Here is a 9,915-nt window from a genome sequence, read left to right as displayed (position 1 = left end):
GATGTCACCTGGGACCTTCTAACACTTGCTGTTTTATCTTATGATGAAATCAACATAACGGTGTTACTACAGTGTCATTACAGCTGAGCGCTACTGCCTCTCAGTGTTGTGCCGTATGGTACTCCAAGCCCAGGAGTGGCTCAGAGGACCCAGACCTATAGACATGAACCAGTAAAGAATATGGGGTTTTATTACCTTGAGAGGAAGGTCATGTTGGAGACATCTCATTTGCCTCTTCAGGATGGATCCAATTGTTAGATTCTGGATGGTTGGGAGGACAGTGAATATGCCTTGTGATCCAACTCCTTCTCCTCTCTCCTTTTTTTTGTGTTATGTGGGCCTCTTACTGTTGTGGCCTCTCCTGTTGTGGAGCACAGGCTCTGGACGCGCAGGCTCAGCGGCCATGGCTCACGGGCCCAGCCACTCCACAGCACATGGGATCTTCCCGGACCGGGGCACGAACCCATGTCCCCTGCATCGGCAGGCGGACTCTCAACCACTGCGCCACCAGGGAAGCCCCTCTCCTTCATTTTTAAGAGGCATAGTGAACCTCCTCAAAGCTTCGTGTCATAATACAACTACAATTTTATTATGCTCATGGATTCTGTGGGTCGGGAATTCAGAAAGGGCAAAGGGCTCTTCTCTGTTTCTCATTGTTTGAAATGTCTCAAGCAACTGGGGGTGTCTTAAATGGCTGAGGCTGGATTAGCAGGGGCTGGGGATCCACTTCCAAGGCGACTTCTTCACTCACATGTCTGACATCTGGCTGGGATGGATTGAAGGATCCATCAGCTGGGACTATTGACCTGAATGTCTATAAGTGTCCTCTCCAGTATGGCGGTCTCAGGGTAGTGGGACTTCTAGCATGGAGGCTCAGGGCTCCATGATAAATATTCTAGCAAACAACATGGAAGCTGTGTGGCCTTTTCTGATCCAGCCTCTGAGGTCACTAGCATCACGTCTGGAATTCTTTATGAATCAAAGCAGACACAAGCATTCCAGACACACAGATCCAACCTCCTGACAGGAGGAATGTCATAGAGTTTGCAGCCACCTTTTAAGATTTCCACATGAGCTTTCAGGTTGGTCTGGGAAAGCTCCAAGTACCTTTGGTGGCTGTGGATGAGAGCAGCCCATTCATGAACTAATCTGTTTCTTTTCTAATCCTACCCTAAGGTAGGGGACTGCCCTCCTGTACTAGTTAGGGTAAAGCTGAAACCAAGACATTCCAGAATAGTGACTCAGATAAAATAGTTTATTCTTCTCTCAGGTAACAGTCCAGCTGTAGGTAGTGAGATCCAGGGTAGTTAGGTAGCTCTGATCCATAAGGTCATTCAGCGGTTCAGATTCCTTCCATCTTGTTGTTTCATCATTCCTCACGGTGTTGTCCTCTTCCATGTTGTCAAGTGTGGTTTATTGTCACCAGGTTTGCATTCTATCACATGGGAAAGGGCAAGAGAAAATGGAAGGTAAACAACTTCCTTTTAAGAAATTGACATAGAAGTTAAGCACATCTATAGCACAGGGAACTCTACTCAGTACTCTGTAATGGCCTGTATGGGAAAAGAACTTAAAAAAGAGTGGATATTCACTTTGAAGTGCACCTGAAACTAACACAACATTGTAAACCAACTATACTCCAATAAAAGTTAATAAAATAGGAAAAAGAAGTTAAGCACATCACTTCCATTCACAATCCATTGGCAATAGTTTTGTAATATGAGTATGCCTAGCTGGGAGGCTAGGGAAGGAAGGCTGGGAAGTGTAGTCTCTACCTAAGTGTCCATGAGCCCTGATAAAAGTTGTGTGTGCCTAGCGTCCTATCACTAAAAAGAAGAAAGAATGGATGCTGGGGGACAATTAGTAGTTTCTGTCACCAGCTTTTGAAACATCCCTGGAATATTTGTCAGGCACATTCAAGAGCAGAGGTTGACAAACTTCTTTGGTAAAGGGGAAAACAGTAAATATTTTAGGCTTTCCAGGCCATAAGATGTCTGTCTATATTCGTTTCCTATTGCTGCTGAAACAAATTACCATGAATGTGGTAGATAAAACAACAGAAATTTATCTTAAACTTCTGTAGGTCAGAAGTCTGACACATATCTCACTGGGCTCAAATCAGGGCCGCATTCTTTCTGGAGGCTCTAGAGGAGGATCAGTTTCCTTGCTTATTCAACTTGGCAGAATTTGGTTCCTTGCATACAGCCTCCTACATCTCAGAACCAGCATTGGGCCAAGATTCCTTCTCATGCTGTCATCTCTCTCATTGGTTACAGCTGGGAAAAGATTCCCTACTTTCAAGAACTCGTGATTAGTGTGACCCATGTAAAGTAACATATTCATGAGTTCTGGGTATTAGGATATAGACACTTTTGGGGGGAATCATTCAACTCAGCCATTATAGCTCAAAAGTAGTCAAAGACAACATGTAAATGAATGGGCATGTCTGTGTTAGAATAAAACTTTATTAACAAAAACAGGCAGTGGGTTCGATTTGGCCCATGTAGTGTAGTTTGTCGGCCCTCTTTGAAGAATACGGAAACCAATTGTTGACTTAGGCCTCTCAGGCAGCCAGAAATCTCGAGTCTCCACCACCCTAGCAGTTAGGTATGCCATATTCTGTGTTATCAGAGCAGCAGTCAGTTGCTTCTGTTAAAGCCACTTTTACACTGAATTGTAATTGCTTCCTTCAGTGTCTGGTTTTTGTGCCCAGATTGTGAGCACATTGAATGCAGGAACTTTGTCTGATTCATCTTTTACCTTCCCTAGTGCTTAACAACATCCAGCACTTAGTTGGTGCTCAGTAAATGTTCATTAAATAAAGGAAACCTTATGTAATAGCTAAATGAGGGAGGCATAGGCTAAACACACACACACACACACACACAAGTATTTTTCATGTGCTGGGGGAATATTTTCTCTGGGAAGACCTTCAATTTTGATAAGATTTGATTGTGTTGGTTTTATTCTGCAGGTTAAGTCTGACAACTGTGAGTTTCCATAAAGGTTCCTGAAGATAGATCTTTAAAAAAGTTGAAAACCAATTTTTTGTTGCCTTAATGAAAATGAAAGGGCAAAGCCAGAATTATACATTAGCTGGCAGAGCCAGTAGTATGCATTTGACAGACATTTAATTTCAGCCCGCTTTTGCCAAAACAGCAATGTGACCATAAGGAAGTTTGCAAATGGAAATGATATTTTCCTGAGTGTTTTCCCAGACATTGGACTTCAGTGTGGGTTGAAAAGTGCACAGAAAGGTTTTTGATCTGCCAAGCCATGAGTTCAGCTGTTGTAGGATGAACACAAAACTGATGACATTAACAACATCTGAGGCTGAAGTGGGTCAGGAATCCATCTCTATCTTATTTATGTGGAGTGTTCTCTCATTCACAGCCTGAGGCCAAAATATGAACTTTATAGGTGTATAGGTATTTGGGTTCTTTCACTGAAAGTCATTTTATATGTAAAGTATTACAAGAACAACTTCTTTCCTCCCAGATGTTCAGTGAAATTAAGATACACAGAGGGCACTTTGTTCAACCAAGAACCAGTCTTAGGTTGGGACCCAGCATGGAGGCTCATTAAATTATAAGACTGTGTAAGACATGGCCTAAGGCTACTCCACCAAGTTGAACTTGGCTCAAGTCTCGTAGGTAGATTGAAGAAAAAGAGGCTAAATTCTTAGTATGAAGTTATGCATTTAAAGAGCTTGCTTACACTTACATTTCCACTCCAAGGTGGTAGGTCTAGAATTTCTTAAACTACTCTTTCTGTCTAAGGGAACCTTTTGAACACCCCACCTCCACCTTTCTGCTTTCCTGGCTTGCATCAAACAAACCTCTTTCCCTCAAATTATGGTCAGTGGCACAGTCAGCATGACCATTGAATCATTGTACTTGCTAATAAAAACATTAAGATATCAGACCAAACACTAGCTTTCTGGGAATGCCCTTAATGCTGACATCAAACCACTAAAATTGTGTTTTGGAGCACAGCCCTCCAGCCAACGATAGGGTCCTGCCCAAGTTGTAAAAGCTTTTATGCTGAAATTGTCAGACTCATTAAAGCCTGCATGGACTGTGTCTGTTGTTCTCTCTGCTTTTCTCCCTCATCTGTTAGGATGACTTGTACAGAAAATGAAAACCAAAGTTCTTACAAAAAAAGCCAAAGCCCCACTTGATATGATTTACCCTTCCCAAGACTGTATTAGCTACCAGCCAGCCCCTTAACTCCTTCTGGGAATTTGGCATGAAATTGATATTTTCTCTGGTACAACTCAGCCCAGTGCTTTGCAGGACATGCCATGCATGCCGTACCGAACTCTGTCCCCCGGTTTCCTGTCACCCAGAAAGTCTCAAAAGTATTAACCATTAGACCTGGACATTATGGTAGGTAACTCTTTGAAGCCCTATGCTTGGTATTGGCAGGCCATGCTGATTTAAAAACACCTGCCTTAACCAAAAATATCCTTAACCAATTTTAGTCTGATGTTTCACCTTCCTGTGGTAGGCTTTACATTTTTATTATTTATGGGCTTAGGTAATTTTTTATAAAGTAAATGCAGTAAAAGAAGAGACCTGTTAGGTTTTCTTCTTTGTATGGTCATTTTCTGTTACGGGCTGAATTGTGCCCTCCCACCCCCCAAATTGATGTGTTGAAATCCTAACTTCTGGTACCTCAGAATGTGACTATATTTGGAGATAGGGCCTTTAAAGAGGTGTTTAAGGTAAAATGAGGTTATATGGGTGGGCCCTAACCCAATATGACAGGTTCTACATAAGACAAGTTTAGGGTACAGACACACACACACACACATAGGGAAGACCATGTGAAGACACAGCAAGAAGACGGCCACCTACAACCCAAAGAGAAAGGCCCCAGAAAATAAAACCAACCCTGCCAACACCTTGATCTTGGACTGCTAGCCTCTAGAATTGTGAGGAAATAAATCTCTTGTTAAAGTCACCCAGTCTGTGGTATTTGTTATGGTAGCCCTAGCAAACTAATGCATTTACTATGAATTTTGTTCTTTTTTTTTCCTAATGAACATTGATCACACTTTTTTTTAAAACATCTTTATTGGAGTATAATTGCTTTACAGTGGTGTGTTAGTTTCTGCTTTATAACAAAGTGAATCAGCTATACATATACATATATCCCCATATCTCTTCCCTCTTGCGTCTCCTTCCCACCCTCCCTATCCCACCTCTATAGGTGGTCACAAAGCACTGAACTGATCTCCCTCTGCTATGTGGCTGCTTCACACTAGCTATCTGATTTACATTTGGTAGTGTATATATATCCATGCCACTCTCTCACTTTGTCCCAGCTTACCCTTCTCACTCCCCGTGTCCTCAAGTCCAATCTCTACATCTGCGTTTTTATTCCTTTCCTGCCTCTAGGTTCCTCAGAAACTTTTTTTTGTTTTTGATTACCTATATATGTGTTAGCATACGGTATTTGTTTTTCTCTCCCTGACTTACTTCACCCTGTATGATAAACTCTAGGTCCATCCACCTCACTACAAATAACTCAGTTTCGTTTCTTTTTATGGCTGAGTAATATTCCATTGTCTATATGTGCCTTATCTTCTTTATCCATTCAGCTGTCGATGGACACTTAGGTTGCTTCCATGTCCTGGCTATTGTAAATAGGGCTGCAGTGAACATTGTGGTACATGACTCTTTGAATTATGGTTTTCTCACAGTATATGCGCAGGGGTGGGATTGCTGGGTCATTTGGTAGTTTTATTTTTAGTTTTTTAAGGAACGTCCATACTGTTCTCCATACTGGCTGTATCAATTTACATTCCCACCAACAGTGCAAGAGGGTTCCCTTTTCTCCACACCCTCTCCAGCATTTATTGTTTGTAGATTTTTTGCTGATGGCCATTCTGACTGGTGTGAGATGATATCTCATTGTAGTTTTGATTTGTATTTCTCTAATGATTAATGATGTTGTGCATTCTTTCATGTGTTTATTGTATATCTTCTTTGGAGAAATGTCTGTTTAGGTCTTCTGCCCATTTTTGGATTGGGTTGCTTGTTTGTTGGATATTGAGCTGCATGAGCTGCTTGTAAATTTTGGAGATTAATCCTTTGTCAGTTGCTTCATTTGCAGATATTTTCTCCCATTCTTAGGGTTGTCTTTTGGTCTTCTTTCTGGTTTCCTTTGCTGTGCAAAAGCCTGGAAGTTTCATTAGGATCCATTTGTTTATTTCCATTTCTCTAGGAGGTGGGTCAAAAAGGATCTTGCTGTGATTTATGTCATAGAGTGATCTGCCTATGTTTTTCTCTAAGAGTTTGATAGTGTCTGGCCTTACATTTAGGTCTTTAATCCATTTTCAGTTTATTTTTGTGTATGGTGTTAAGGAGTGTTCTAATTTCATTCTTTTACATGTAGCTGTCCAGTTTTCCCAGCACCACTTATTGAAGAAGCTGTCTCTTCTCCATTGTATATTCTTGCCTCCTTTATCAAAAATAAGGTGACCATATGTGCATGGGTTTATCTCTGGGCTTTCCATCCTGTTCCATTGATCTATATTTCTGTTTTTGTGCCAGTACCATACTGTCTTGATTACTGTAGCTTTGTAGTATAGTCTTAAGTCAGCAAGCCTGATTCCTCCAGCTCCGTTTTTCTTTCTCAAGATTGCTTTGGCTATTCGGGGTCTTTTGTGTTTCCATACAAATTGTGAAATTTTGTTGTAGTTCTGTGAAAAATGACAGTGGTAGTTTGATAGGGATTGCATTGAATCTGTAGATTGCTTTGGGTAGTAGAGTCATTTTCACAATGTTGATTCTTCCAATCCAAGAACATGGTATATCTCTCCATCTATTTGTATCATCTTTAATTTCTTTCATCAGTGTCTAAGACATAATTTTCTGCATACAGGTCTTTTGTCTCCTTAGGTAGGTTTATTCCTAGATATTTTATTCTTTTTGTTGCAGTGGTAAATGGGAGTGTTTTCTTGATTTCACTTTCAGATTTTTCATCATTAGTGTATAGGAATGCCAGAGACTTCTGTGCATTATTTTTTGTATCCTGCTACTTTACCAAATTCATTGATTAGCTCTAGTAGTTTTCTGGTAGCATCTTTAGGATTCTCTATGTATAGTATCATGTCATCTGCAAACAGTGACAGCTTTACTTCTTCTTTTCCGATTTGGATTCCTTTTATTTCCTTTTCTTCTCTGATTGCTGGGGCTGAAACTTCCAAAACTGTGTTGAATTAGAGTGGTGAGAGTGGACAACCTTGTCTTGTTCCTGATCTTAGTGGAAATGGTTTCAGTTGTTCACCATTGAGGACAATGTTGGCTGTGGGTTTGTCATATATTGCCTTTATTATGTTGAGGAAAGTTCCCTCTATGCCTACTTTCTGCAGGGTTTTTATCCTAAATGGGTGTCGAATTTTGTCACAAGCTTTCTCTGCATCTGTTGAGGTGATCATATGGTTTTTCTCCTTCAGTTTGTTAATATGGTGTATCATGTTGATTGATTTGCGTATACTGAAGAATCCTTGCATTCCTGGGATAAACCCCACTTGATCATGGTGTATGATCCTTTTATGTGCTGTTGGATTCCGTTTGCTAGTATTTTGTTGAGGATTTTTGCATCTATTTTCATCAGTGATATTGGCCTGTAATTTCCTTTCTTTGTGACATCCTTGTCTGGTTATGGTATCAGGGTGATGGTGCCTCGTAGAATGAGTTTGGGAGTGTTCCTCCCTCTGCTATATTTTGGAAGAGTTTGAGAAGGTTAGGTGTTAACTCTTCTGTAAATGTTTGATAGAATTCTTCTGTGAAGCCATCTGGTCCTGGGCTCTTGTTTGTTGGAAGATTTTTAATCACAGCTTCAATTTCAGTTCTTGTGATTGGTCTGTTCATATTTTCTATTTCTTCCTGATTCAGTCTTCGCAGGTTGTGCATTTCTACGAATTTGTCCATTTCTTCCAGGTTGTCTATTTTATTGGTATAGAGTTGTTTGTAGTAATCTCTCATGATCTTTCGTATTTCTGCAGTGTCAGTTGTTACTTCTCCTTTTTCAATTCTAATTCTATTGATTTGAGTCTTCTCCCTTTTTTTCTTGTTGAGTCTGGCTAATGGTTTATCAATTTTGTTTATCTTCTCAAAGAACCAGCTTTAGTTTTATTGATCTTTGCTCTCGTTTCCTTCATTTCTTTTTCATTTATTTCTGATCTGATTTTTATCATTTCTTTCCTTCTGCTAACTTTTGGGTTTTTTTGTTCATCTTTCTCTAATTGCTTTAGGTGCAAGGTTAGGTTGTTTATTTGAGATGTTTCCTGTTTCTTAAGGTAGGATTGTATTGCTATAAACTTCCCTCTTAGAACTGCTTTTGCTGCATCCCATAGGTTTTGCGTTGTCATGTCTCCATTGTCATTTGTTTCTAGGTATTTTTTGATTTCTTCAGTGATCTCTTGGTTATTAAGTAGTGTATTGTTTAGCCTCCATGTGTTTGTATTTTTAACAGATCTTTTCCTGTAATTGATATCTAGTCTCATAGCGTTGTGGTCGGAAAAGATACTTGATACAATTTCAATTGTCTTAAATTTACTGAGGCTTGATTTGTGACCCAAGATATGATCTATCCTGCAGAATGTTCCATGAGCACTTGAGAAAAATGTGTATTCTGTTGTTTTTGGATGGAATGTCGTAAATATCAATTAAGTCCATCTTGTTTAATGTATCATTTAAAGCTTGTGTTTCCTTATTTATTTTCATTTTGGATGATGTGTCCATTGGTAAAAGTGGGGTGTTAAAGTCCCCTACTATGAATGTGTTAGTTGATTTCCCCTTTTATGGCTGTTAGTATTTGCCTTATGTATTGAGGTGCTCCTATGTTGGGTGCATAAGTATTTGCAATTGTTATATCTTCTTCTTGAATCGATCTCTTGATCATTATGTAGTCTCCTTCTTTGTCTCTTCTAATAGTCTTTATTTTAAAGTCTATTTTGTCTGATATGAGAATTGCTACTCCAGCTTTCTTTTGGTTTCCATTTGCATGAAATATCTTTTTCCATCCCCTTACTTTCAGTCTGTATGTGTCTCTAGGTCTGAAGTGGGTCTCTTGTAGACAGCATATATACGGGCCTTGTTTTTGTATCCATTCAGCCAGTCTGTGTCTTTTGGTGGGAGCATTTAATCCATTTATATTTAAGGTAATTATCGATATGTATGTTCCTATTCCTATTTTCTTAATTATTTTGGGTTTGTTATTGTAGGTCTTTTCCTTTACTTGTGTTTCTTGCCTAGAAAAGTTCCTTTAGCATTTGTTGTAAAGCTGGTTTGGTGGTGCTGAACTCTCTCAGCTTTTGCTTGTCTGTAAAGGTTTTAAGTTCTCCAACAAATCTGAAAGAGGTCCTTGCTGGGTAGAGTAATATTGGGTGTAGGTTTTTCTCCTTCATCATTTCAAATATGTCCTGCCAGTCCCTTCTGGCTTGCAGAGTTTCTGCTGAAAGATCAGCTGTTAACCTTATGGGGATTCCCTTGTGTGTTATTTGTTGTTTTTCCCTTGCTGCTTTTAATATGTTTTCTTTTTATTTAATTTTTGACTGTTTGATTAATATGTGTCTTGGCGTGTTTCTCCTTGGATTTATCCTGTTTGGGACTCTCTGTGCTTCCTGGACTTGATTGTCTATTTCCTTTACCATGTTAGGGAATTTTTCGACTATGATCTCTTCAAATATTTTCTCAGTCTCTTTCTTTTTCTCTTCTTCTTCTGGACCCCCTATAATTTGAATGTTGTTGCATTTAATGTTGTCCCAGAGGTCTCTGAGACTGTCCTCAGTTTTTTTCATTCTTTTTTCTTTATTCTGCTCTGCAGTAGTTATTTCAACTATTTTATCTTCCAGGGCACTTATCCATTCTTCTGCCTCAGTTATTCTGCTATTGATCCCAT

Source organism: Orcinus orca, chromosome 7, assembly GCF_937001465.1.
Source record: "Orcinus orca chromosome 7, mOrcOrc1.1, whole genome shotgun sequence".
NCBI classification, from domain to species: Eukaryota; Metazoa; Chordata; class Mammalia; order Artiodactyla; family Delphinidae; genus Orcinus; species Orcinus orca.
The sequence above is the reverse complement of the archived record's forward strand: the minus strand, read 5'-3'. Positions refer to the sequence as shown.